Source organism: Mesoplodon bidens (assembly GCF_964165515.1).
Source record: "Mesoplodon bidens genome assembly, chromosome: 14".
NCBI lineage: Eukaryota > Metazoa > Chordata > Mammalia > Artiodactyla > Ziphiidae > Mesoplodon > Mesoplodon bidens.
In genome coordinates this window covers 38756638-38784092 of record NC_138170.1, presented here as the reverse complement: position 1 = coordinate 38784092, position 27455 = coordinate 38756638, and the positions used below count along the sequence as shown (strand labels likewise).

At 45.4% G+C, this 27455-nt stretch overlaps 1 pseudogene across 1 annotated transcript in view; it reads left to right on the top strand.

The window, feature by feature from the left end:
- Positions 1 to 8081: 8081 nt before the first annotated feature.
- The window catches only part of LOC308627581 (small ribosomal subunit protein uS19-like), an 81290-nt pseudogene continuing 61916 nt past the window's right edge, over positions 8082 to 27455 (top strand). The window contains exon 1 of the transcript in view: positions 8082 to 8188. The product of the transcript in view is annotated as a small ribosomal subunit protein uS19-like (transcript). The remainder of the gene's footprint in view (positions 8189 to 27455) is intronic.

The window sequence follows — 27455 nt, the reverse complement described above, 5'->3', positions numbered from 1 at the left end:
CTAGAAGGAACTCCTCACTCAGACTGCAGAAAGATAGTCAAGGAGGGCTTTTTGTAGGAATTATCTAAGCTAAATTCTGAAGGGTCATCCAGGCGAGGGGAAGAAGAGCAGCTTGTGCAAAGGCGAGAGGCAAGAAATGGGAAGACACAAATGTATGAGGGTAGAGAGCAAGAATGGGGGAGCAGGACCACTGAGAGACAGCTGTCCAAGCCCAGGCACAGGCTCTGGCATGACACCAGGGAGCACAGTGCCGAGGGAGATGCATGTCTCCCTCGCATGTTAGGAGAGGGTCCCCCTAACTGGGGGAATTGAGAGGACTTGGTAATTGGTTGGTTTTGAAGGTGAGATAGAAATTGACTTCTTCCCAACTGTTGGTTTGGACAACTGCAAAGATGTTGACACCATTCGCTGAAACAGGAAACACAGGAAGAGGAGATGAGTTGGGGGCAGGAAGGGTGAGGGGGGTGGGGAGAGTGCTAGAAATGAGCTAAGATCATGACTTCCATTTGGAACCATTTACCTCTGGTATTTCTGTAAAACAGCTAACTATGAATGCTAGTAGGTAATTGGATACACAGACAAAATAATTAAAATTTCAATAGCTATCCCTTATATATAGACTTCTTCTGCAGAATGAACCATTCCATACGAGTTTTACAATTACTGTGTGATGAAAACAAGTATCACTATATATGGAGCACTTACTATGCCAAGCATTTTGCATACATTAGCTCATGTAATCCTTACATTAACCCCAAGAGGTACATACTGTTAGTGACCCATTTTACAGTTGAGGACACTGAGGCTTAGACCTAAGATGAAGTAGTTGGACCAATGTCACTTAGCTGGTAAGTAGAAAATCCACATGGTTTGTTTTCCTTTTTGACAGATGCAGAAACTGAAGGTCAAATGGGACAAGGAACTCATACAAGTTTACAGAACCAGGAAGTTGAGGAGCCAACTCTAGTGCCCAAATCTGCTACTTCAGGAGTCCAGTGCTCTTTGCATCACCCGTGAATTCAGGGTGTAGAGGTCTATAATTTGCACAGGGCAAGAGTGAGAAGATTATATGGGTAAGGCCAACTGGTAGCCATTATCAAACAAGGCAAGAACTGCTTATTTCTCTGTGCGGCCTCATAAGAATAAGGCACTTCATACCTTCCTGCTGCTGTTCATGATGCTGATGCTGATGATGACAATGACTACAGAGGCTGGATGCAGCTCAGAGTGAACTTCTACTGATGCTAACACTTCAATTAAGACCCAAAAACCTTTGTGACCTTAGAGTTCTTGAAGACAAACTTGGGACTGTGAATTATCTTCTCTCTAGAGAAGGTAACTTGGGCTGGAATTGCGTTTGTGTTCATTCATTCAACAAATATTACAGTGATGGAGCAGCTATTGTCAGCCACTGTGCTAGGCACACAGAACCCAGTGATGAACAAAACAAACATACTCCCTGCTTTTATGCAGCTCACAGTCATAAATACCCCAGCTAAATCAATGAATTTGGTAACGTTGCAGCATACAAAATTAATGCACAGATATCTCTTGCATTCCTATACACTAACAATGAAAGATCAGAAAGGGAAAGTAAGGAAACAATCCCATTCACCATTGCAACAAAAAGAATAAAATACCTAGGAATAAACTTACCTAAGGAGGTAAAAGACCTGTACTCAGAAAACTATATGACACTGATGAAAGAAATCAAAGATGACACAAACAGATGGAGAGATATACCATGTTCTTGGATTGGAAGAATCAATATTTTGAAAATGACTATACTACCCAAAGCAATCTACAGATTCAGTGCAATCCCTATCAAATTACCAAAGGCATTTTTCACAGACTTAGAACAAAAAATTTTATAATTTGTATGGAAACACAAAAGACCCCGAATAGCCAAAGCAATCTTGAGAAAGAAAAATGGAGCTAGAGGAATCAGGCTCCCCAACTTCAGACTATACTACAAAGCTACAGTAATCTTGACAGTATGATACTGGCACAAAAACAGAAATATAGATCAATGGTACAGGATAGAAAACCCAGAGATAAACCCACACACCTATGATTACCTTATCTATGACAAAGGAGGCAAGAATATGCAATGGAGAAGAGACAGCCTCTTCAATAAGTGGTGCTGGGAAAACTGGACAGCTACATGTAAAAAAATGAAATTAAGAACACTAACTAACACCACACACAAAAATAAACTCAAAATGGATTAAAGACCTAAATGTGAGACCGGACACTATAAAACTCTTAGAGGAAAATGCAGGAAAAACACTCTTTGACATAAATCACAGCAAGATCTTTTTTGACCCACCTCCTAGAGTAATGGAAATAAAAATAAAAATAAAGAAATGGGACCTACTGAAACTTAAAAGCTTTTGCAAAGCAAAGGAAACTTAAACAAGATGAAAAGACAACCCTCAGAATGGGAGAAAATATTTGCAAATGAATCAACGGACAAAGGATTAATCTCTAAAATATATAAACAGCTCATGCAGCTCAATATTAAAAAAACAACCCAATCAATAAATGGGCAGAAGACTTAAATAGACATTTCTCCAAAGAGGACATACAGATGGCCAAGAGGCACATGAAAGCTGCTCAACATCACTAATTATTAAAGAAATGCAAATCAAAACTACAATGAGATATCACCTCACACCAGTTAGAATGGGCATCATAAGAAAATCTACAAACAACAAATGCTGGAGAGGGTGTGGAGAAAAGGGAACCCTCTTGCACTGTTGGTGGGAATGTAAATTGATACAGCCACTATGGAAAACAGTATGGAGGTTCCTCAAGAAACTAAAAATAGAATTACCATATGACCCAGCAACCCCACTACTGGGCATATACCTAGAGAAAACCATAATTCAAAAAGACACATGCACCCCAATATTCATTGCAGCACTATTTACAACACCAAGGTCATGGAAGCAACCTGAGTGCCCATCGACAGATGAATGGATAAAGAAGATGTGGTACATATATACAATGGAATATTACTCAGCCATAAAAAGGAACGAAATTGGGTCATTTGTAGTGGCATGGATGGACCTAGAGACTGTCATACAGAGTGAAGTAAGTCAGAAAGAGAAAAATAAATATCGTGTATTAACGCATATATGTGGAATCTAGAAAAATGGTGCAGATGCACCGGTTTGCAAGGCAGAAATAAAGACACAGATGTAGAGAACAAACGTATGGACACCGAGAGGGGAAAGCGGAGGGTGTGGAATGAATTGGGAGATTGAGATTGACATGAAATAGATAACCAATAAGAACGTGCTGTATTTAAAAAAATACAATAAAATTCAAAAAAATAATAATAATAAACAAATACCCCAGCTAGTCATGCCTACTAGTTGGATGGTGAGTGGGGAATGGTGTCCCTATCTGAAAGCTGCCTTCAAGAAGCTGGCATCTTTGAGCTTTTTGGGTCCCACTGGTGTAAGGAATACTAAGACACAAGCTATGGACTAAGCCTGGGTTCCCAGTCCTGGCCCTGCCTGTGGCCAGCTGGGTGGAGGACCTTGCGAAACTCACCAAGTTTCTCTGGCCTTGACATAATATGGCTGGAGGCAGGGGAGGGCAAAAGGACTAGATCCATGGTTTTCAAACGCCTTTTAAGCTACATTATTCATTCTTTATTCATTAACAAATATTTACCTAGAACCGACTTTGTGTAAGTAACATGAACAGCACAAACGTGGCCCAGGCCTCAGGAAGCTTGAGGCCTAGTGGAAATCTTATGCCAAATTCCACCACATGAAACAGATGAAAATGGAGCTGATCCTAAGGTTGTCTGCAAAACATAGTAACAACAAACAAACAAACACCACACAGACTAGCTAATCTCTCAGGTTACTTCCTAGAAGATTCTTGGGTTCTTTTCTCCCAGGCTGGGGCAACAACAGCAGCAGCAACTCATGCTCTGCATGCCTACCTCCAGTCCTACGTCAAGCAAAGATTTTCTGTAACTTTGTCCCACAAGCCCCAAGCACTCAAGCTCGTCAAGGTACTGCTCCCCTGGTACCTTGCTGTGCTCCACTGGTCTGTTCTGGGGAAGCCGGCCATTTGCATGAGACTCTCAGAGTGTCTAGTTCAAACAAGTCAGGGAAGGGAAGACCATATTTCCATCTGGAGGCAGAAGGCTTTTCATGCATTCCTGCCCAAACACAGAATGAGCCCTGGAGAGGCTGCAGTGGGTGTTAGCAAAAGCAAGACAAATGGTCACAGTTGTGAGCTGCTTCTTCCCAGAGAATCCATTTTTTTTTTTTTTTTTAAAGAAAAGGAATGAAAGCCCAGCTCCCCTATTCCCTTGCTAGTTTTGCAAAACAAACAAGAGCAAATAATTTTCATTCATTGACTTTATTTCTTCCTTCCGAAGAAATCTCCCCAGCTTCTAAGGAAGACCCATTTGAGGCTTACTGCACACTGTCTGTCCACTTGATGAGAAGGAATTTGATTTTTTTCCCTTTCTCATGCCATTCTGTGCCATCGTGAGCCTGACCATTTCCAGATGAACTGCTGCCTTTACCAGAACGAAATGTTTGCAAAAAGGTCTTTAATGAACTGAAAACGTTAATTTGAAAAGACTCCTCTGTGGAAAGATTGAGGCTTGGAGAGGGAAGGAAATGACACACAGCCTGTGGACTGGCAGACAGCTGGTTTCTCTCAAGTTTTTCAAAGAGGGGAGATGGAGAATGGGCTACATTAGGTTGAGATCCAAAATGGACCCTCACTTGGAAGGCAGGACCAATATGGCAAGTCTGAGCTTTGTTCACACACTCAGCTTTGTTTTGCTCTTTTAAATGTCTATATACACAGGATTCTCCCTAGTGAAAAACAATACACAGTCCCCAGGCCCCTTCCCCAACACCAGAAATTCCAGCAAATGCCCCACTGGCATTATTTCAAAGGTAATCTTCAGTGAGAATGATATTCACGTGAACAGTAACAACCACCAGTAACACCACCACATTTTTAAAATCAAGGTGATTTTCACAGCACACCCACCGTCAGTGCCACCCATACTGCACACAGAAGAAGACATGAAAGTTACAGACTCTGCTAAGAATGCTGATTATAAGTCATCGGGCAGATATAATTACAGGAATTGCTCTCTAGCCGAGCTGATATTTATTTCAGCAGCTCTGACCCTTCAGGAGGATCTTGCTGCCACCCCACCCCTAACTCTCCACCCACCACCACCCCCACCAAAGGGCTTTTCTAACTGAAAGCAAACCCAAGCCAAGTCCTGTTCATTCTCTCGGCAAGGTGCCAGAAAAAGTGTAAATTTTCGTGAGCTACAGCTATTTTGCCAGAAGTCTGCAATGTGTCTGGACACGAATGGCTGTTCCCTTTTGTGAGACCAGGCCTGAGCACCAGGAAGTTCTAAAAGCAGCACATGGAGAGAGATCGGGTGACCAGAAAAGGGGACAAAAACAGCCTGTGTGCAGTATATCAGGCTCTCCTGGGGTGTCCTGCCTGTGCCCAGATCAATCAACTTATCGCCCTTTAAAAAAAGGTAATCTTTCTCAGGCGCAGTGTTCCAACTGGGTGCTGTTAAGTTTGCTCCCAAAGCCAGTGCCCCAACTCCCTACCAGGACTTCACCTTTCATAACAGGAATTAAACCAGTTAAGTCTAGAGACACAGAGAGACAGAGAGAGAAACAGAGAGACAGAGAGACAGAAATTAAGCACAAGCACAGCTAACTAGATTTAACCCATGATGCTCCTTTAGCATTGGCAGAGATGAAAGCAATAAGACAGCTTGAGGCTCTTTGAAAGAAAGAATTTTTAAAAATATGGAATGAAAAGATCACCATACAAGTAGGGGGTATCATGAACCAGTCTCCCAAGCACGCATCCCTCTTGTTGTTCAGGGTCTACAGGCTTCATGCATTCAGAGGCCCCCTGGGAAGTGACGATGCTCTCTAGCCCCCTGCGAGTCTCCTCTTCCTTGGTGATGCTTTGCAGCCCCCCAGTATCATGCCCTGAGGAATCTCGCTGCTCAGTGAAAGCCTGTGGTTTGTCTCTAAATTCCCCAGTTTTCACTCCATCTCTACTGAAGGGGGCAGTAAACTTTAATGCGGAGGAGGCAATGATTGGGAGACCAGGTGTGACTTAACAGGCTTTAAAGCCTCTGAATAAAAGCAAAGCCAAAGGGAAGGGTATGCTTTCCAAGTAATTAAAAAGCAGTGTCAGCCCCTTCACTCCTATCTTGTATCCCGACCCGCACCCCTGAGATCTTGCCCTGACAAAGCGAGGGAAGGATGCAAATCGAAGAGACCTAGACTTGACTCACCAGATGACTGTATTAAGGTGCACATGCTGCTAAGTTTCTACGAAACTGGCAATGGCTAGGATAGGGCAGGGAAGAGCTGGAGTGAAAAAAGTGACGGGGTGAAAAACCCATAACGGAACACAGGTTTGCCTCAAGTTACAGAATAGATATATTTCGTAAAAGTGAACTATAAATCGTTTTAATAAATGGATTCACTGTCAGCATACCAGCTATTGTTCCTAGAGGGAAACCTTTTGTAATTTGAAAAAGTAGCTGCTATTTATTTTTTTGGGCCAATTTGTGTTGCTAGGTATGATATGGAATTTTTATAAAGTAAAGGATATCAAAAAAAAGTGTTTCCTGAACTTATTAAAGTATGGAACTCCAACCAGAAATGCAGCTGCCAGGTATATGGACTGAAGTAAACTAAGAGAGAGAAAGAGAAAGAAGAGGAAAAGAGGAGAAAGAGAGAGACAATGCGCCCTTGGGTTAGGCAAACCCAGTGCAATGAATTAAGATGTCTGTGCCCGGGGCTTCCCTGGTGGCGCAGTGGTTGGGAGTCCGCCTGCCGATGCAGGGGACACGGGTTCGTGCCCCTATCCCGGAGGATCCCACATGCCGCGCAGCGGCTGGGCCCGCGAGCCATGGCCGCGGAGCCTGTGTGTCCGGAGCCTGTGCTCCGCAACGGGAGAGGCCACAGCAGTGAGAGGCCCGCGTACAGCAAAAAAAAAAAAAAAAAAAAAAAAAAAAAAAAAGATGTCTGTGCCCATCATAATAGGGACGGAGATGAGCAAAGAGCATGCAGAGAGATGAACTGTCAGGCTGGAAAACCAAAGACAGAGGGTGTAACTACACAGAGAGCAAAGGAGGAGAAAAGGAGTGAGGTCAGGAAAATGCATGCAGGCTAGGGGTACTGGGGGAAGTCGGAGACTCCAGCCAAGTGTCTGAAATAGCCCTGGGCTGGGAGGAGACAGTGTGTACGAAGAGGAAGGTAGAAAAGGGGGGTTTGAGATACACAGGTTTCCCTGTTCTCTAGCAAAGACGATTCCAAAATAAACTGTGCCTTTGCCACCTTGGAGTCTCATGGACCAGAGGTCCATACGCCATCCTTAACAACCACAGCACCCTTCCCTAACGGAGAAAGGTCAAGTCCATTTCCAGCCGCAAAACCTGCCCAAGTTCTCTCAGCCTCAGGGAGAGGAATTTCACAGACAGAAGGTGGAAAAGGAAAAGTCACCGGAGATGCAAGACTTGACAGCAGAACAGGAAAACGTTCAAAGTCATTAATTCCTAATTAAATAAAGTTGATTTCAAACTTGTGGGGTTTTTAAATGTGTTTCTATCTTTATGGCTTTTGTTTACTTTGTGTAAGAGGGAAGTTCAGAGAGACTGGTACTTTCTTGTGTGATTTTAAGAAGGCTGCCTGAGTAACTCCATTATTCTTGGTTACTCGTTTAGTCCCCACAGACTGTAAGGGTCTCCTTGGTCTCCAGCACCCAAGAAGCCCCTCAGGTGTGCAAGGCCCAGCCCCACCTCACAGGACACAAGGGGGAGGATCAGGCCACAGGAAGGACCAGCACCCTTTCTTAAAGACATCGTGCCAAGAACATTCCCCTCTGAATCTTAAATACTCCTCCTAGAAACCCATGCAGGTAGATATGAGTCTTACCAGCTTACGAAGGAGAAAGGCCCAGGGAGGTTAAGTCCCTTGCCTGAGGTCACACAGTTACTAAGTGGCTGAGTCCAGATTTAAAGGTGACTGACCAAATGCTGAACAATGTGGAACACGCTGCCCGTGCTACAGCGGTCAGTGAACAGCAGCACCCAGGACGCCTGCAGAGGCCACCTCAGCACTGTCACGGGGGACCCTCCACAGCCGGAAGGGTAGCTGGACCCCTACCTTCTTGCTGAGGGGCTCTGCAAGGCGCCGGCCAGTCACACACGTGACATTCAAAAGAAAAACCACCCTTCACAAGGCACGTAAAGAAAACCCGTTTTTCTATCTTTAGGTCATTCTGTGCCTCCACAGCCATCTGCAAGAATGGAACTTGGTTTCATTAAACATGATATTTTTGTCAGCTCTCTTATGCTTTTTTTTGTTTTGTTTTCTCTTGCTTTCAATTAAAGGATTTTTCTTCCCTTCCCAGAAATTCTTTGGGGATTTGAAACCCACTTCAAGGAAGGAAGAAAAAAAAAGGAAATCATCTTACAGTATTGGTCACCGAGATGGGTGTGAAGACAACAAGCTATAAACTGAAATCAGCTCCATCTCCAAAAGCAAAGAACAGTCTCTAAAAAACTGCTTTGAATTTTAAGAACTAGAAATAATGCTGGCAAACTGGTTTGTCTTTCTTAAAACACAGTAATTTTTTTTAAAGCCTCCAAATCAACTCCCAATGGTTACAACCAAGTAAAGAACATAGGCTGAGACTTCAAGCAAAGTCAGGATGCTCCACCAGAGAAAATTATTTAGCTTTGAAGAAATAAAAATATGAGCAAAAATATGAGCTGGAAATAAAATTAAAATCACACAAGAGCAAATGTGGCGGACACTGGAAGTCAGGCATCCCACCAGCAAATAAAACCAGGGTAGGGCTTCCCTGGTGGCGCAGTGGTTGAGAGTCCACCTGCCGATGCAGGGGACACGGGTTCGTGCCCCGGTCCGGGAAGATCCCACATGCCACGGAGCGGCTGAGCCCATGAGCCATGGCCGCTGAGCCTGCGCGTCCGGGGCCTGTGCTCCACAACGGGAGAGGCCACAACAGTGAGAGGCTCGCGTACCGCAAAAAAATAAAAATAAAAATAAAATAAAATAAAATAAAACCAGGGTAGAATCAGCCAGTGGGGTGGGGAGTCAGGGAAGGGGGCCAGGCTGTGTGGGGTTGGGTTGAGTGTTTCCCACTTTGAAATCAAAGAAATGGGCGTGTGTGGGGTGTCTGCCTGCATATATGACTGTCCTTTTCCTCAGCAGAGTCAGGATGAAATAATCTCTCTCTTATCACAGCCTTTGATCTCACAATCCCCTTTGCCCATACTACTAAGATATCCCACATCTCTGCAATTCAACTTTGAATGCTAACCTCCCCCCACCTTTTATTTTTTTGCCTACACCTGCCCTCACACACTAGTGGCTCTGCTCTGCTTTATGCCTTGCCCATATTGCAGTGTTTTCGTTAGATGGGAGCCATCACCATGGCAGAGGCCAGCTGCCACCCGCACATGGGGAGCTCAAGCCAGTATCCCTCCTCCGTGGGGCTGGAGAGGGGTCACAGGAGCAAAAGGGCTCCAGGTGTCCCTGAGAGAGGAAGCACTGACCCAAGGGAAGGGAAAGGTCACACTTGCTTAGCAAAGCTCCTCAGCAAGTCGGTTCTTAGGGTCTTTCTCTCTCTCTCTCTCTCATTCTGGCATTCCTGGGAAAATGCTGGTGTCAGGAGCTCATTATGGAGTTTGGCTCAAGAAAAGACTGCCCACCTATATCTTGCCTTTACCAACCATTTCCACTGGGTGTGCATCACTGCCCCCTCACCCCCAACCTTCTGGGTTCCTTCTAAGGCATCTGAACGAAGAGTCTACAATGCAGGGCCCTGGCCTGGAAATCGCCTGGATCCAAAGGTGGATCCCCACCAGCCACCTTTGATCTGACCCATAAGGAAAAGAAAACAAGATTCTGGATTCAGACACACCCTGGTTCCAACTGATCTGGCTGGGGCCCCTTAACCTCCTTGGGGCTGAGTTTCCTCATCTCTGAAACGAAAATCACAATATCCCCCTCACATGTCTTTTGTGGCAATGACATTTAATCATTCATGTAAAATGCCTACATAGGAGCTTCCCTGGTGGCGCAGTGGTTGAGAGTCCACCTGCCGATGCAGGGGACACGGGTTCGTGCCCCAGTCCGGGAAGATCCCACATGCCACGGAGCGGCTGGGCCCGTGAGCCATGGCCGCTGAGCCTGCGCGTCCGGAGCCTGTGCTCCACAATGGGAGAGGCCACAGCAGTGAGAGGCCCGCATACCAAAAAAAAAAAAAAAGCCTACATAATCCAGTGTCCAGCACATAATAGGCACTGAACCACAATGGTTCCTGCTCCAACAGCCCACAACTAGTTTATATTTCACAACAATAATTCAAACCACTTACTGAGTCTTTACTGCTTGCCAAGTACCACCCTAAGTATTTTGCATAGATAATCTATTGCATCTTCAAAAATAAAATCCTCTGAAGTACCACCCTTATTCCCCTTTTATATGCCAGTCTCATGCCCCTTAGTAAGCTGCAGAGGTAGAATTCAAACCAGGATCCTCTCGACTTTAAAAATCCTGTTCTTGGGACGTCCCTGGTGGCGCAGTGGTTAAGAATCCTCCTGCCAGTGCCAGGGACACGGGTTTGATCCTGGTCCGGGAAGATCCCACATGCTGCGGAGCAACTAAGCCCATGCGCCACAACTACTGAGCCTGCACTCTAGAGCCCACAAGCCACAAATACTGAGCCCGCGAGCCACAATTACTGAAGCCCGTGCGCCTAGAGCCCGTGCTCTGCAACAAGAGAAGCCACCGCTGTGAGAAGCCCACGCACCGCAACAAAGAGTAGCCCCCGCTCGCCGTGACTAGAGAAAGCCCGAGCGCAGCAATGAAGACCCAACTCAGTCAAAAAAAATATCCTGTTCTTTCCTGCACATCTGCTGCTTCCTGTATCCTCACAATATTCATGAAAACTTTTGCCTGTGTGGTCTTTTTAAAGGTTTCTCTCTTAACATTTTCCCTTTCCCATTTATTCATTCATAAACAAGTTTTAGCTTGCTTAAGATAAAAAGTATCAGTGATTTTCCCTATTCTGCATTTATTTATCAATACATGATCCACAGCTAAGTACCTCCTGGCACATTAGCAAAGCAGAGATATCCATAGAAATCAAATTGCTCTTTGCCAAACCCCAAGTTTTAGCTTGGTTAAAAAAACAAATTTTTTCATATTTTGGGGGACAAGAAATCTGTATCTTCTTCCTAAGGCAGCATCCACCCTGGCTACAGCCTTCACAAAACCCAGTTTTCATTTATCTATCCTAAGGCACAATAAAAATTTTTAAACTTTTATTATTTGTGAGTTAAGCCTCTGCATTCACCTTACACTTTGTTCTCCAAGCCCCAGCTCAAATCCCCCTAGACAGCCTCCCCGTTTCTTTCAGCCCCAGGCCCAATCCCCACATCTTGATGTGTCACAGAGCTCAGAGCCTGTTCTCTGGCACTTCCTTAAAGGGTTTTCTAAGTGTTTCACATATGGACATCTTGTCGACCTAAGAAGCTTATGAATTCCTCAAAGGATGGGATCTTGTCTTCTGTTGATTTTGAAACTCCTAAAGTGCTTAGTACTTTACTTGGCATCAAGTAAATGCCTAGTAGAATGTCCACAGATGTAATTACCCTCTTAAGTACTAAAAGTCACAGGCATACCTCTGTTTTTTCTTTGGAAGTTACCACCAGCCCTATCCGACTGCCCAGGTCAAACCAGAATGACGTATGGTCCAGCAGAGACCAAACTAGAGGTCAGTAAGCCGATCTCCATGACCCAGGTGACCTCCCACCTCATGAAGATCATCCAACCAGTCCAACCCAACCCAGCCCCTCCTTGCCCTGAACTCTTCATTTACAAGGAGGCACAGGCATCAACACTTCCTTCTTCTGATAATAACACTCCCCCATCCAACGCTTTGGAAACTGCTCTTCTCCCAACATAACCAATGGTTCTGATCAGGGCCGAGTATCTCATCCCTCTGGCTACAATGATTCGTCCAAGGATAACCATAAAGATGAGCAACCCATCTCTCTGGTCACAATGATTGGTCCAGGGATGACCCAAGCTGGGCCAATAAGACCATTCCCCATAGATTTTTCTAACTGGAACTGGCAGAGAGGAACTCCTCCCTCTCTGAATTTGAGGGTGTAAGCATGAAAATCAGGAGCTGCCTGTTCTCTTTTGGAAGAGAGAGACCACCTGTGTTTAGAGAAAACGAAGGAAAAAAACAGAAGACAGAACTTCAGAATTGACCACGGTCGAGCCCTGGCTGCAGTGATTCCTAAGGCAGCCCCTGCTGCTCTGCTGAAGACTAAGTAATGGGATCCCAGATCTCCCTTTTGCTTAAGTTGGGTTTCTATCAACTTGCACCCAGGGGCTTCCCTGGTGGCACAGTGGTTGAGAATCCGCCTGCCAATGCAGGAGACACGGGTTCAATCCCTGGTCAGGGAAGATCCCACATGCTGCGGAGCAGCTAAGCCCATGCGCCACAGCTACTGAGCCTGTACTCTAGAGCCCGTGAGCCACAACTACTGAGCCCGTGTGCTGCAACTAGTGAAGCCCACGTGCCTAGAGCCTGTGCTCCACAATGAGGGAAGCCACCGTGATGAGAAGCCTGTGCAACGAAGAGTAGCCCCCGCTTGCTCCAACTAGAGAAAGCCTGTGAGCAGCAACAAAGACCCAACACAGCCAAAAATAAACGAATAAATTTATTAAAAAAAAAAAAACTTGCACCCAGAGTGTCCTCATAACATATCTACTTCCCAGGAGGGGCATGTAAATTAGTCCAGGAACAAGTATGGATTAGGCTGTCCTGCACAAGTGGGTGCCAAGAACTGAGCCGTGGATTCCTCTTGAGCAGGGCCTCTGATGGGTACAGGAAGGGTGTTTTCAGGTAGTGCTTCTCAGCCTGCTGTGACCTGGGTCATGGCCTGCAGCATCAAAGGCTCATGACCGAAACCCCTGGGAAAAATGCCCCCTTCTTCCCTGCTGGCTGCAGTAGCTGATGGGCGAAGGGACTCACCAGCCTCCTGGTTGGATGTGGGAGGGAGAGGCCTGCTCTCCCTGCTCTAAGAAGACAGGTAGCACCAGGCGATCCTGCAGCAGAGTCTGCTTTTCCATGTCAAGACGGCAGCAAAACAAAAGCCTAGTATTACCAACCTAGTATGAAAAGCTGAACTGGCAATCAAAGCCTGAGACATCTCCACTACATAGGCAGAGAAATGCCTGGCTGCCTTTTTCCAGGCCACCACCAGGCTCAAATGAGAGAATAGCAGTAACTACAACTTCCTTAGCAGGCGCTATGCACTGAGACTTTACATGCATCCTCTCATTACATTCTCACAGCATGGCCTGGCACAGGCCAGAAAACTCTGGTCGCATTTTAGAAAAGAAACCTTACCCAAAACATAAAGCTGCCAAGTTACAGAGCCGGGAGTACAAACCATGTCTATATTAGCAGTGTTTGTGCTTTAACCATCATGTCAGTCCTCCACCTGGAGATAGCACTGTCAGACTTAAGGGGAAAAAACAGAAAACACAGGACACCCAACTACCTTTGAATTTCAGATAAAAAAACAAATAATTTTTTAGTTTAAGTATGTCCTATGCAATATTCTGGGTGGACATATATTAAAAGATTATTGGTTATTTGTCTGAAATTCAAATATAACTGGGTATTTTGTACTCTCTTTGGTAACTCTACCTGGAGATCCACTTTATGAATGCACTTGCAAAATGGCAGAGTGCTACACAGAGTAAAATTCTTTGGCTTTTAATCCTAATTCCCATCTAACTGAGGACAGGCACTGTCCTGGGACATTCGTATCCACAGCTATAAATCCAGACAAGCACCCAGCCCGAGCAGCTTTCCATGGCCCTTGTGGAAATCAGATAAGCTCTAAGCAGTAAAGACACTTGGATAAAGTTCACTAGGATTCAGAAAAAATATTAACCACCCATATGTCCTCTTCCACCACCCACACACTGCCCTTCCCAACAGCTGGGGGATCTCTTTTTAAGCCTCTTATCCTCCTTCCCCCACCCCTTCAATACCTAGATGGCAAGGTCATCCCACTTGCTAAGTTTCTGGCCACTGCATGTCAGCCTTGTCCTAGAGTCTGGGGAATGTTACTGTAGAGATACAGGCCCTACACTCAAGGCATCACACTGTGACTGAAAAGACAGTGTACAATTAAGTGCAGGAGTGTAATGATACAGTTCCCACTCACTGGGCACCTTGTCCTCACCAGGCATTGCGCTAGCTACATTCGCAGAGAGGATCTCATATAATACGCCCAACACCTTGTCCAGAAATCACGAGCATCCTGTCTGAGCAGCTGGAAACCACCAGGAAGCTCCCACCCTGCTGTTAGAGATGCCAGATGAGACACTGGCTTCTTATTTGATGAATAATTAAAATCACCAATCTGAGTATATTAGGATAAGGGGCCCTGCTCTTTTCCATTTCTTACTTTCCTCATACACATTGCCTTAAACTGATTAAGATGTTCATGCCTCAGGGGCATTTAGAGTACAAACTGGACTGGGTCCCAAAACATGGCCCCTGTCAGAACACATGTTATGGCCAAAGAATAGCAGAAAATGGCTCCATGATCCCTCCTTTGTGGACAGAGGGAGAAAGACAATGTCTGAGTTTCCTTTCCCTAATAAAGGTCTGTGGTCCTACCAGTCACCTCCTCCCAGATCACTTTCACCCAGACTTTCACTTCTGTCTGGCAAATGGCTGCCCTGCCCTAGGTGACAAATGCCCTTCTATTGTCTCATTATGGATTCCTAATCTCTTCTCATTTTTCTCCATAATTCCAGTTGATAATAGTCATCAACTTTCTCTCACTGTAGAAGAGGACTTCGAGATAATGTAATCCCTTTTATTCATAAGCAGCTGAAGGAGATGATTCAACAAGGGTTTTCCAAAATCTAAGAAAAACAGAGCAGAATCTAACAGGTTCACAGAGGCCACACTACTTCCAACTTCCTTTACCACTTTTTCCAGCTCAGCCCCTGGGTACCCTGGAAGCATTATGCCTAAGCACTTTTAATGCTATCAACACTGCCAGATTTCCTAAGAACAGTTTCTCATCTTTTCCCAATAACTTACTCCCCCTTGCCCCGCTTCTCAGCCTGGCCTTGTCCAGGCTTGGCTACAGTCATCTTGATTCACCTCTCACTTAGGGAGTGCAATGGAACTCCTTGTAAGGTGACTTGAAGCCAAGGGACCAGAAAGCAGCCCACCTCAGATGCTGCTTTTGTTGGTTTAGGCTTTGGAAGAATCTAGTTTTATCATCCAGGAAATATGATGTGACACCTTGGATAAATGAATCTGGAAACGAGAAAACAAGATCCTATTGAACTTGCATGTCCTGCTTTTATCATCCTCTCTTCATTTTCTGGAATATAGCATTAATTGCTTCCATACTAAACATTATATCTGCTTTCAATCCCAGAGTCTCCAATGCTTCATAAGGAATGCTCAATGTAAGTTTTTTCTTTGTTTGTTTTCTTTGTTTTGCTTGCTCTTTCAAGGTCTTCATTTTATACCACTAACTTGTGGCTTAGAGGACTGTTTTGTTTCTGCATTATCCTGTCTGGGAGGTTGTCTGTTTGTTGCATTTTATTACTATTTTTAAGAGATCCTAGGATCCTAACTTTGGTTCCAGTATCTGATATTTGACCTCATTCTTAGCTTTTTGCCTCTAATGCTTCCTTTTCATCACCTAGAACATTCCATCTTACTTTGGACCTCTCTGAAATCCCTACCTGTGTCCATAATCCTTCTCAAATCCCCCATTACTCTTCCCTTGGTTGTGAGTTCTTAAATAAAAGGGTCAGTAAAAAAATTTTCCCCTCAAAATGAGATACAGCCAACCAATTCCCCTTCACCACTTTTACAGTGAAACTCAACTTAAAAATCATATAGTTTTTGGAATTTTTCTTTCAGACCTGAGCCCATGCCAGTCACATCTGTGTTCTTTACAAATGGATGGTTAGTCTTGCCTCACAGTAACTTTTCCTCTCTAATCCTTCCCCCAAAACGTTTTCTCCCTGTCAGCTCACCACTGACTCTCTGCAAATCATCCTGTGATCCCATGTAGAAAAGATATGATACACAAATAAATTGTAGTGTCTTGTGCTTGGGGGTTATAACTGAAAACAGATTTGTAGTCAGAAAAAAATGACGTGTATAGCACAAATATAATATATATATAATGCTACATATATGGTACATATGTCAATAGCCTTAAAACCATCATGATAATCTGCAAAATGAAACACAACTTCTGCCCAAACATCCTGAGATCTTTAAAGTGAAACAAGTGTCTCATGGATGATAAAGGTATTCAAAACCCTAGTTGTATATACTTTATCCATGTGTACAATTACATCCTGTTTAGCACTTTACCTCAATAATCATCTCATATGCTATTACCAGGGCTAACACTTGAGTGCTAACCGAGTGCCAGCACTCTGCTAAGCAGCATACATGCCTTAACTTTTCATTCTCAGCAAAACCCCATGAGGTAGCTATTCTTATCATTCCTGTTTTACAGACAAGGAAACCAAGGCTTAAAGGGAATTTGTAACTTGCCAAAGTTCCCATAATTTGGCAAGATGACAGTGAGAATTAGAGCTCAAGCTCATCCACCTCCAGAGCTGGTCGGGGTGACCACCCTCATGTGCTCCTCCTCTTGAAGGGTCCCGAGGAGAGTGACCTTTTAAACCTATACAAGGCTCCGGAGTTTGCGGTCCTCCCACCAGCCTGCTCACCAGGCGACTAATCAGTCAGCAGTGCTGGAGTAGGTCAAGCTTTGTTCCCCATCTTTTATGGAGTATAAAGATGATTAATTGCTTACACAGAAATTGATCTAACCACTATTTTATGAAAAATGCAGGATTTCCGTAACTCTAAAGGAACTTCTCAAAGAAATTTGAATTAGGGAACAAAGTAATTTAATTTTTCCATCCCATTTTTAGCTACTGATTAATGTAGAGTCCTGAGTGTTGGAAAGACTTAGGGAGATCAATAAGAATATGAACCCTTATGGAAAGGTTTGCTATGAGAAAGAATTGTAGCTCAGGGTCTTCGACGGAAAATAGCCAAAGGTTAGAGTCCACGGACACCGGTGCTATGGGCAGGGAGTGGGGCGGGGGACAAACTCTCATGCTACTGTGACTTTTAACATTTCTTCTGAACCCAAGCTCTCTCCTGGTCAAGGAGATAGTAATCCGCTCCCGTAACATGTTGAGATCAGGAGGGAGAGGCAACAGTAGGGCTGGCGACCGCAGCCAGGCGACAATATCGGGTATAAATGGCGCCCTCCCTCATCACCCTCACAGCCCAGCAGACTACCCCCAGCTCTGTCCTATTAAGAAGAACACCCCTTGTCTCTCAGGCTGCAGTTGGTCAGGATTAACCCCTCCCACCCCCTCACCCCACACCCCAGCATTCCCCCTCCTTCCAACAGTCCTTTGGACAGACATGACTGACAAGAGTACCACAGGCAATGATGTCACAAAGAGAGGGGGCAGTGTGCCCTGTTAGACCATCTTTCACTCCAGTGGACTCGCCTTCACAGACAAATTGATTTGCAAAGGTTCAGGCTGCCAGCCTGGGCTGCTTTGCATACAGAACGCTCCCTGGTGACACAATAAAAAGTGGCCAGGCTAACAGAGGAGCACAGCAGGGTCTGGCCAGTTCAAAGTCCAAACTCCACACCCCCTCACCTCAGTCTGGTTTGAAAGGTCACTGTGTGTCTGGGAAAATAGTCGCAGGATACAATCCTTTATTAAAGGTCACTATTTTTCAACAGCACTTAACACACACTTACACACAAATTGAGACTGGAGAGGGGAAAAAAAACAACTGGGGGCTGCATCGTATTGTATATTGTGCTTGCAAGATTTATGTCTTGTGGTCACCAGCAATAAATACACACTGCTTCAGTATTAAAGTTCACATTAATCCACTGATCCTCCCTCCCCTGGAAATCAGCCTCTTCTTTGCCAGGAAGATAGGGGCAACCAAGACTTTTGTCCATCCCTTTTGTTCCTTCCCCATCTTTTCCTTCCCTTGTTGCAAGATTTTAGTTTAGTTTTTTGGTTTTTTGTTTTTAATTATGGGTGGGTGTTCTTATTATCACTGATGTACACTCATAGAGCTTTAGTCCTGGTAGTTCCCTCTCTTGCACTGTGCAGGATGTGTGCCTAGCATTTGAATCCAAGACCATGTGTACTCATCATGCCTGACACTCAAGTGTGCGTCTGTGGATCTGTATGTGTCCCAGACCTGGAGAGGCAAAAGTCAAGTTCTTTTCTGTGCTCCTTGTGAAAATCCAGGGGAGCACTGTAGCTAAACCAGTGGCCATAAAGCCATCAGGGAGACTGCCAGCCCTGCCTTTTCATTATGTTGTATATTTTATTTGAGTAAATACTTCCGATACAAGCAAAAATAGCAACTGTATTTTCCTCCAGTAACAGACAGCTCATGTTTGGATCCCAAAAAATGTTAACAATAGCAATCCCTGCATTCATAACAAAAGAGATTATCAAAGAAGTCAGCCTGAGCTGTTAGATTAATTTAGGCAAGAATTGCAAAAGGAAATATTTAGAGGAAATTCTATGAATTTCAAATAGCCAGCAAAATATATAATGTTGAGGATTCCACTCTGCTCTGTAGCACATTTTTTGCAAAGCTCTTGCTAGTGATAGATTTCTGAGCTATCAAAAGCACATTAATTTTTTCTGATTAAAACAGCTGTGAAAATATACAAGTGTAACTGTGAAAAATCCGGGGCTTATTGTAATACTTTAAGCAAAACAAGGATAACGGATTTTTAAATACGGACTTGCCAAAAGTAAAATATCTAACACGGGAGAACTAATTCCGCGTGTGCTTCTAATATTTTGGCATAAATACTCTAATCCTCTTGTCCATCCCGTTGGCACCTCGTCTACAGTTGACTTGTTAAGGGCAAGTTCCTTTGTAATGTCGTCAGCACCTCTCCGTAGTTATTGACTGTGCTCTCATTAAAACGGCAAGATCACAAAAACGGCAGAAGTGAGAAGAGGTGGGAAGAAAGCCCACACCTCACTACAAAGGTATTCAGTAAGGCAAAAAAACCTAAAGGCGAAAATGATAGAACATGACAGAAGTGAAACTGTCTGACAAGGAGGAGGGAGAAGGGAGGGAGAGGGAGGAAAAGGGACAGGAGGAGAGAGGAAGGAGGAGGACCAGGATGAGAAGGGGGAGCCTTCTGGAGGCGGGGCTGGAGTTCAGTGACTCTCTTTCCATGTTTCTGTTTACTTATAAAAATACAAGGGATCACAAAGACCAAGTTCGAGTTGCTTACCATGTTCACCCAGAGTTATGCAGTGATACAGTCCACGAATGGTGTACACACACACACAAACTCACAGTCACACACAACTTATCTTCTTCTCATTATTTAAAAATAAATCCTTTGGGGAGGAAGATGTCAACTTCTGTTGCTCATACCCCTGATTTGGGCTTGGCTGGTAATGATGTTACTGTGTACCTAGACTCTTCATTCCCTGATCGACTGCCTCGAAAGGGGTGACCTCATGAATAAAGTCATTGTATGATTCAAAAGCATGGGGGAGATGCGCCTAACTACAACAAGATGCCTTTTGGGAACCACCCAAAATTCAGCCCCCCCAACTCTGAAGACAGCATAAAGACTGAGAAGAAAAGAGAAAAGAGAAAAGAAAGGAGAAAAGAAACTCTCTTTCCTCTCCCCCCTCGGCTGCAGGCTGGAAACAAGGTTGTGCTATGTGCTGCACTGACCCTCTGCAGGCTCCCATTCAAACAGAAGTTTTGGGATCGGGGCTCCCTGTTGGACAGTGAGGTGGTGGCCAAATGTTCCCCGTTCCCACGTAGAGCCCTTGCCTCTGAGACAATGACGCAAATGCCACCGCCTCTCAAAGCCGTTAGGAGGGCTCTGTAAATAGAACTGTCTGGGATTCCAACCTACAGAGCCCCAGCATGTTCAAAGGCAGCACATTAATGCATAAAATGCCTGGATTTGGCCGAGGTATTGCATCTGTCTCCACAAATGATGCTTTTAGGACAGCAAAGGATGCAGCGTCAGATTCTGAGGGGGGTTGGGAACTGCTGAACTGGGATGGCCCTTCTCTCCCCTCCTCTTGACTCGCTCTCCCTCCAGCCTCCACCCTGCCCCCTCCCCAGCCAGGTGATTAATTCCAAGCTCCAAGACAGTCTCTAAAGGGATGCACGTTCGTTCGTTTGTTCGCTGCAGTGACACCCAGTGCTAGAGGAGAGAGGAACAAGCAGAGGCTTCTCTGCTGCCAGCTGTGGCCAGAAGCCTGCAAGTCTCCTCTGGCCAGGCTGAGCGTGTCCTGTTCCCCGGGCATCTGGGCAATCTGACCCAACCCGGGTGGGGTGCTAAGGGCCACGGTCTTAGATTTGATGATGCCCTGCATCCCAGGAGGGTTCCCGGTGCTTTTTGCCCAGTACAATGGTGCCCTCAAGCCCTGGCCTCTTCCTCTACACCCTGATTCTCCTGTCCAGGACCACTCCACCCACACTCATATCTGTGCTCTATCCCACCCTCCCCTCCCCATCCCAGGACACCTGTGGTCGGGTATCCATGCGTACCACCCATCCAAGTACCTTCCAGGCAAATATCACCTCTCGCTGTAAGAAATGGACTTTTCCATGCACTACAAGTCCCTGTGATTGTCCTTCCTAACGGACAGAGTCTGGCTCACACAAAGACCTCCCACAGCACAGTGGACCTTCAGGCTGAAAAACCACCATCATTTTTCTCCAAGGCTCATTGGTTTGGGACATTTTCGTTTTTCGTTTTTGCAGGATCCAGTATTTTCTCATCTTTTTATCATTAAAGCCTATGATGATTATGTGTGACTGCGTGCATGCGTATGTGTGTTTGTGCAAATCACACCGAGGGAAATAGTGATGCAGTCATCCTTTGGTCAAAGGGGGTGGGGGGTGGGGGGTCTCAGTTGCTCACAGATTTTGCAGACAGGCATCCAGAACGTTTTGGGTCAGTGTGTCAAGAGTGTCAGCTCCATGTGGGCAGGGACTATACTGCTTTAGCCCCAGCACCCAGAACAATGCTGGCTGTCACTTCATGCTCAATAAACATTATTGAAAAGTTTTATATGCTGAAGAATGCAAGCATGTGTCTCAGTGGTTTCTGGCATGTCTTTTAGTTTTCACAGATTAAAAGAAAAATTGCCTGGGCAGGAGATCGACACCATCCTTTTTGCTTATTGAGCCTTTCTTTTGTGGTCCCTCAAGGGGAAGAAGACAAGGCAAATACATGCATGTATCTGGGCATTCACACATGTGTGTGCGGGTGTGTGCAGGTCTGTTGGGGGCAGGTAGCATATAGCATATAATAGGTGGTTTTTTCCCCTTTGTTATGTCTGGTCCAATCCCTCTGCTTCTTTGCTGCCCACGTCATGCACCTGAGCTCTGTTATAATAGCAGTTACAATGGTTTTGACAGCCTTATGAGTATAGTTCGGAAAACAGCTGTCATGGAAATTAGCAAGTTTTGCCAACAGCTCAGCTCTGAGGTGATGGGAGCCCAGGCCGGGACAGGAGGAGTTAACCGAGATGAGTGAGGTGTTTTGCAAAGTCCCAAATCCCTAAACTCCCACAAAGATCTTTGATGGCCGTGATCAATAGATTCTCAGACCACAGTGACATAACCTTGTTGTGGCTCGGCAAGGGTACAGTGGCTAAAAAGGCGTGGGAAGGTGGAAAGGTGGGAGGAGCAGGGAGAGAGCGTGAACAGAAGGGGATGAAGATCTCATAGGCCCTACCCTGCACCCCCAGCACCTCCTTCCCACACCCACCCCTTCTTCAACAGGCATCACACAGCAAGTGACTGGTAATGGTTCTTTGGCCTTGTACAGCTTTTAAAATCCTTCAGCTGAAGCATCTCAGCTCCAGTCGCCAGCAAAGCTTGAGCACCCTTGAGACCCTGGTGCAGATAATCATCATCCACTCAGTGACAAGAAGCTGAGCGCCGCTTCGGTACCAAGGAGACCGAATGTGGCAGGGCACCAAGGTGCCATCTCAGATGCATCCAAGCAGCCGCCGTGGCGGCAGCCGCAGCACGCAGGGAGGTGCGTGTGTGCAAGTTGTTGTTTTTTCCCCCTTCTCTTCTTCTTCTTCATCTTCTTCTCCCTCTTTCCTCTCAGCCTCCTCAGAGAATCCTTTCTCAAGAGGGATGCTGTTAACGCAGCGGCTCTTAGCAGCCTTCCCGTTACCCAGAGCCTGCTGGACCAAATTGAATCCTGTAGTCAATACTGTTAGAAAGGAAAATGACACTAATTTGTGTAAAAGTGTAATCAAAAGGCAGTTGGGTGATTTTTCTTGCTTTCATAGAAATGTGGGTTTGAGTTTATGATTATATAAAAGAGAGCCAGCCGGTCAGCAGCTTCCTGCCTTCCTTCCAGCACTTCCCAAGCACTCTTTTTGCCGTGTGACAGCATTATAGTTAATGGTGTTGCATTATGTATACAATACACTGTGGATGGTACAGCTGGCTGGGATGGTCCTGCAGACCGGGGTGCTGATGGGTATTTACTCACCAGCTGAAAGGACGAAGAGAGAATATCTAGAAATAAAGGAAGAGCCATCCCTAATACACACAGAACTCAAACCCCCAGCAGCTTGGAACAGCCGGTGAATTTCCAGATCGCAAATGTCCCTGCGTTTATATTCCCTTTTCCACCTCAAGCCTTTGGCTCACATTTTCCATTCACAGAGCTCCCTGGCAAACTGAAGATGGTCTAAACAAGGAATACCACATCCCTTGCACGTATTAAAAATAGCTCTCCAAACAGCCCAAAATATTTTCATTCCATTGTCAACTTTCCATCTCACACCTTAACAAGGGGCAGTCCTCAGAGAGGGACAGCTCCGAGCAATTATCCTTTGCGTGTATGACTTCAAGGCCAAGTCACCAGGCCTCAATCCCCTGCCCAGAAGCAGGTCAATTTTCCCATTAAGCAGTTGTACAAAGGAGACGCAGACACTGGAGGTCTGCGGAACGGAAGACACTGTTCCATTCCCGACGCCGTGAGGACAGAGGTGGGCAGTGCATATGCAGCGTTGCAATCCCCCAGGGGCGCATGAACGTTAGGCACTGACCACTACACTGGAAGAGGTCACAGTAATGAAGCCTGGGGCCTGGGAGAGTGGAAAAGGAAACCATCTTTGCCCTGAAAGTACGGAAAGTTTGCCAGGAACCGGAGCAGAGGATTTTAGGATCCCCGAGAGCCTGACGAAATAAAGCTACATCTTTAAAGAGTTATTTAAGGGATTGGCCTTACTCAGGGGGCACCGAGGAGGTGGGAGCCTGCATGTGAAACTCCAGAGACAGCAGGGACAGTCTTAGGGCCTCTCCTTCCCCAGTCATGCCCCCCAACACCCCAACAAGGAAGAGCTGTCCCTATGTGCTGACCAAAATTTGAATTCACTTAGTTGATTCATTCATTCAATAAGATGTACTGTTCACCTACTATATCCCAGGCACTGTGCTAGGTCTTGGGGATACAACCGTGAACCATACTGACAAAAATATCTGTCCCCATGGAACTTACATTCTATCCCTCCACGAAGGATGAAGCCTTTCAAAAGACAATGAGAGATGCAAACAGTCTGGGGAAAGATAACTAAGACATAAATGACCAAGGTCTGTGTTTTCTATAGGATTTTTAGTGAGGGAGGGAAAAGGAGCATAGCACCAAGTTGAGAGGGAAGAAGGAAGTGAGGGACGAAAATTCAAAAGCCTAAGGCACCGAGGCAAGATTCACCCACTTTGCAATTCTGCTGAGGTTAGTGCTGGTAATGAAGAGGTGATCACGCAAATACCCCTAGCATTAAATGCCAAGATTCTGAGTTACTGTTATATTTATAAGAGACAAGAAACTGGCAAAAATCTCTGCTCAGCTGTCAGTAAGCCTGGGTTCCAGAACCAGGTCTAAATGCAAAACTCCAGGGCCCCCCAATATTTGGACCAGTAGAGAAACTCCCCCTGATCTCTGTCTAGGCAGCTGGCCTCCTCTTTCTTCCCCAGGGCTTCCCACAAATCTCTGTAATGCCAGGAGCCCAAACAGGTCAACCAGCACCCTGTTCACCGGAAAGCATCCAGCAACTTGTAAAACAAAAATTCTTTCCCTAAAATTCTGGTGTGCTGTTCAAACTTATTAAAAAACTTGACCTCCATCCTCAACCACTGCAGCACCCAAGAAAGCCATGGATTTCACTCAAACCACATGTCATGCTTTCCCCTGGCCTTCAGAATCAGAGTCCCTGAGTCACAGAAAAGCTGCCTTGCGTCTGAATCATCCTGGAGCTTCTGGCCAGCGGCCTCCCTGCCATCGTGCTATTTCTAGCCCTGACAGAGTCACAATTTTTTTTCTCTGCCCTGATTCCTTTGACCTGCATCATGATATAAACTTTAGCACTGCCCCCGCTACAGAAAGCCTCACTCTTTTCCTCAGTAACTGGCATTATTGCCAATTTTCTTCTCTCATAAGAAGAAAAAAAAAGCTTTCAAGTTACTTCACAGGAATTAAGAAATTAAATAGCATCCACCAAATAAATGGCGCGCACACATACACACGCACGCGCGCGCGCGCACACACACACACAAACACACACACTCACATGCAACCATCCCAAAACTATTGGCCTGAAAACTTGGCTATCCCACAGATGCTCCTTTCGACATAACTGCGTAAAAAGAGGTCAGGTCTCGGTCTGCAGCCTGAGCTCAGTCTGTGGTCTGCCCAGGGTCACTAAAATAAAAGATCATCCAGAGGGCTGAAAGAACTAAAGTTACTCAGCGTGCACGCTGCCTAGGGGTGCCAAAACAAGGGTGAAAATACAACTCGGTATGTGATGGCTGTGTGGGACGTGAGATCGTGGCTGGCTGAGGGTGCTGAATGGCTCACTGATATATTGGTACAGTTTGGCTCTGCAAAGAATCTAGCTGAAGAGAAAGACCCAAATACACAGAGAGAAAGAGAGAAAAGGAGAGAGACCTAGAAGGAGACCAAGTGATCGAAGGAGACAGGATGAGTGACAAGGAGACAAAGAGGCAGGGAAGACAAAGGAGGTGCCCTCCTCTCCTCCATGTTCCCAGAGATTAGAAGTGAAACCACAATGAATAAATCACTATCATGGTTGGTGATGATGGAAACTTCTTTTTCCTTGAGGGGAGGGAAAGCAGACGATGTCTTCTCTCTATCCAATTTTTTAACAGTCTGCAGGAAGCTGGGGAGAAAATCTAGACCAAGGAAAACAATAACAGCAACAGCTGGAAGAAAAGACAGTGACTGGACTAAGAACTGAGTGTGCAAGTTCCTGTGGCCATCAAATTGTTGTGGTTTTATGACTCTGATTTCTCCCTGCCAATAATTTTTTCTTTTCTCCCCCCAGACTTGTTCCCTTAGGCCTCGCTTTACTGAACCTCAGACAATAGTGACCTCAGCATAGAGACATATATCCAGGCAGCCTCAGCCTGAGGCTGGAGACCAGGACACAAAGGGCAAAGGTTTGACCCTAAGAAAAATTTCTCAGGGGGTCGGATCACACTGCCTGGCCGGAGGGATTTTTTTTCCCCTGATATTGTTTTCTCTCTTCAAGTGACTGATTTTCCCAGCCAAATCTTTAACTCCCTTGCAAGAGAAGTGATGTTTGCGTCTCTTCGGGGTTTGGGTGTAGATGTCTGCCTCCTGCCATTTCCCATCAAGGCCATCACTTTTTTTTAAGCTGCGGCATCTCCAAGTCTCAGCTTGATGATACGGGCAATGCAGCCAGGGCTGGACTGCACCGGCTCCCGCCTCCCTGGAACCTCCCACCTCCCACCCCTCTCCCCAGCCACTGCCTCAGGGGGCCCAGCATCTCTCAAAACTGCTGGGTTATGCATGGCCAATGGGAAGACATTTGTTAGTTGCAAGTGTTCAAATTAACACTTACTCTTGTCTCAAGGTCTGCAGGGAAAACCAAGTCTGACTACTAATTACAGCTTTGGGGGGTGAAAATAAACAGCAGTGTGGCAAGTTGAGGCCTTGGTGCAGAAGAGAACTGTTTTCATTTGGTTGCAGCATTTTGACAGTTGAGGCCCAAGAGCTAGAGAGGGGATCCTGGGGCAGAAAGCCAACTTATCCTGCTCAGGAGAAGTGCAATGTCTTCAGGCCTCACCATTGTACCCTGGGCCTCAGAGCTCCAGGGCAGCATCATTCATCTTTGCTGGCTTTTTGAGAGTGGCAGAGATGGGGAGGAAGTTGTCCCGGGGTCAGTGGAAGACACAAGGGCACTATCATGGTGGACCAACACAGCTGGTCCCTTTCTGCCCTCTGAGCTCAAAATTCTCTCCACTGCTCCAGACCTAACAGAAGTTCCCAGCCTTGCCACTACCACCTATAAAGAGCTTTCTGGCTACTCCAGCTCTTGCAATCTCTTGCCCTTCATTTCTTTGAAGCAATTTTTTTCACCACTCTTTTTTGCCCATGTAATTACCTTGTAGAGTTGGCTAACTTTTAGTTATAATGCTCCGTCCTAATGATATTGTATAATCTGGGAAATATTATCTCTAGTCTTTGGGAAATTCTCAGCCATTACACCCTCAAATATTGCTTCTGCATTTTTTCCTCTCTTTTCTCCTCCTGGGACTCCTATTAAACAGATGTTGGGGCCTTTTGATCTGTTCTTCAGATCTCTTAACTTTTTTTCATGTTTTTCATTTAATTAGGTCTTTATGCCACATTTTGGGACATTTCCTCAGCTCAGACTTACAGTTTCATATTCATTTTTTTTTTGCTGTGTGCAATATGTTATCTGGCCTATTGTGTGGGGTTTAAAATATACCAGAAAATTCTTTAATAGCTTTTGCTCCAAGACGTGGAGTCTAACTCCTCTCCCCTTGAGTTAGGGCTAGTTTTAATGACTTTCATCCAATGAATAGAATATGGTGGAAGTGACAATGTGCAATTCCAAGACTTGGTCATAAAAAACATTGTGGTTTCCTTCCTCTATGCTCTCTCTCACTTGCTCTAGGGCAAGCCAGCTGCCATGTCATGAGGACACATCATAGTGCACTATGGAGAGGCCCACATGGGGAGGAACTGAGGTGGTCTGCTAACAGACCCATGAAAGAGCCATCTTTCCTCCAGCTTCAGTCAAGTCTTCAGATGACTGCAGATCTGGCTGACATTCTCACTACCTCATGAGAGACCTTGAAAAACTAGCCAGCTAAGCAATTCCTGAATTCCTGACACAAAGAAACTGTGAGATAAAAAATGTTTATTGTTTTTAAGC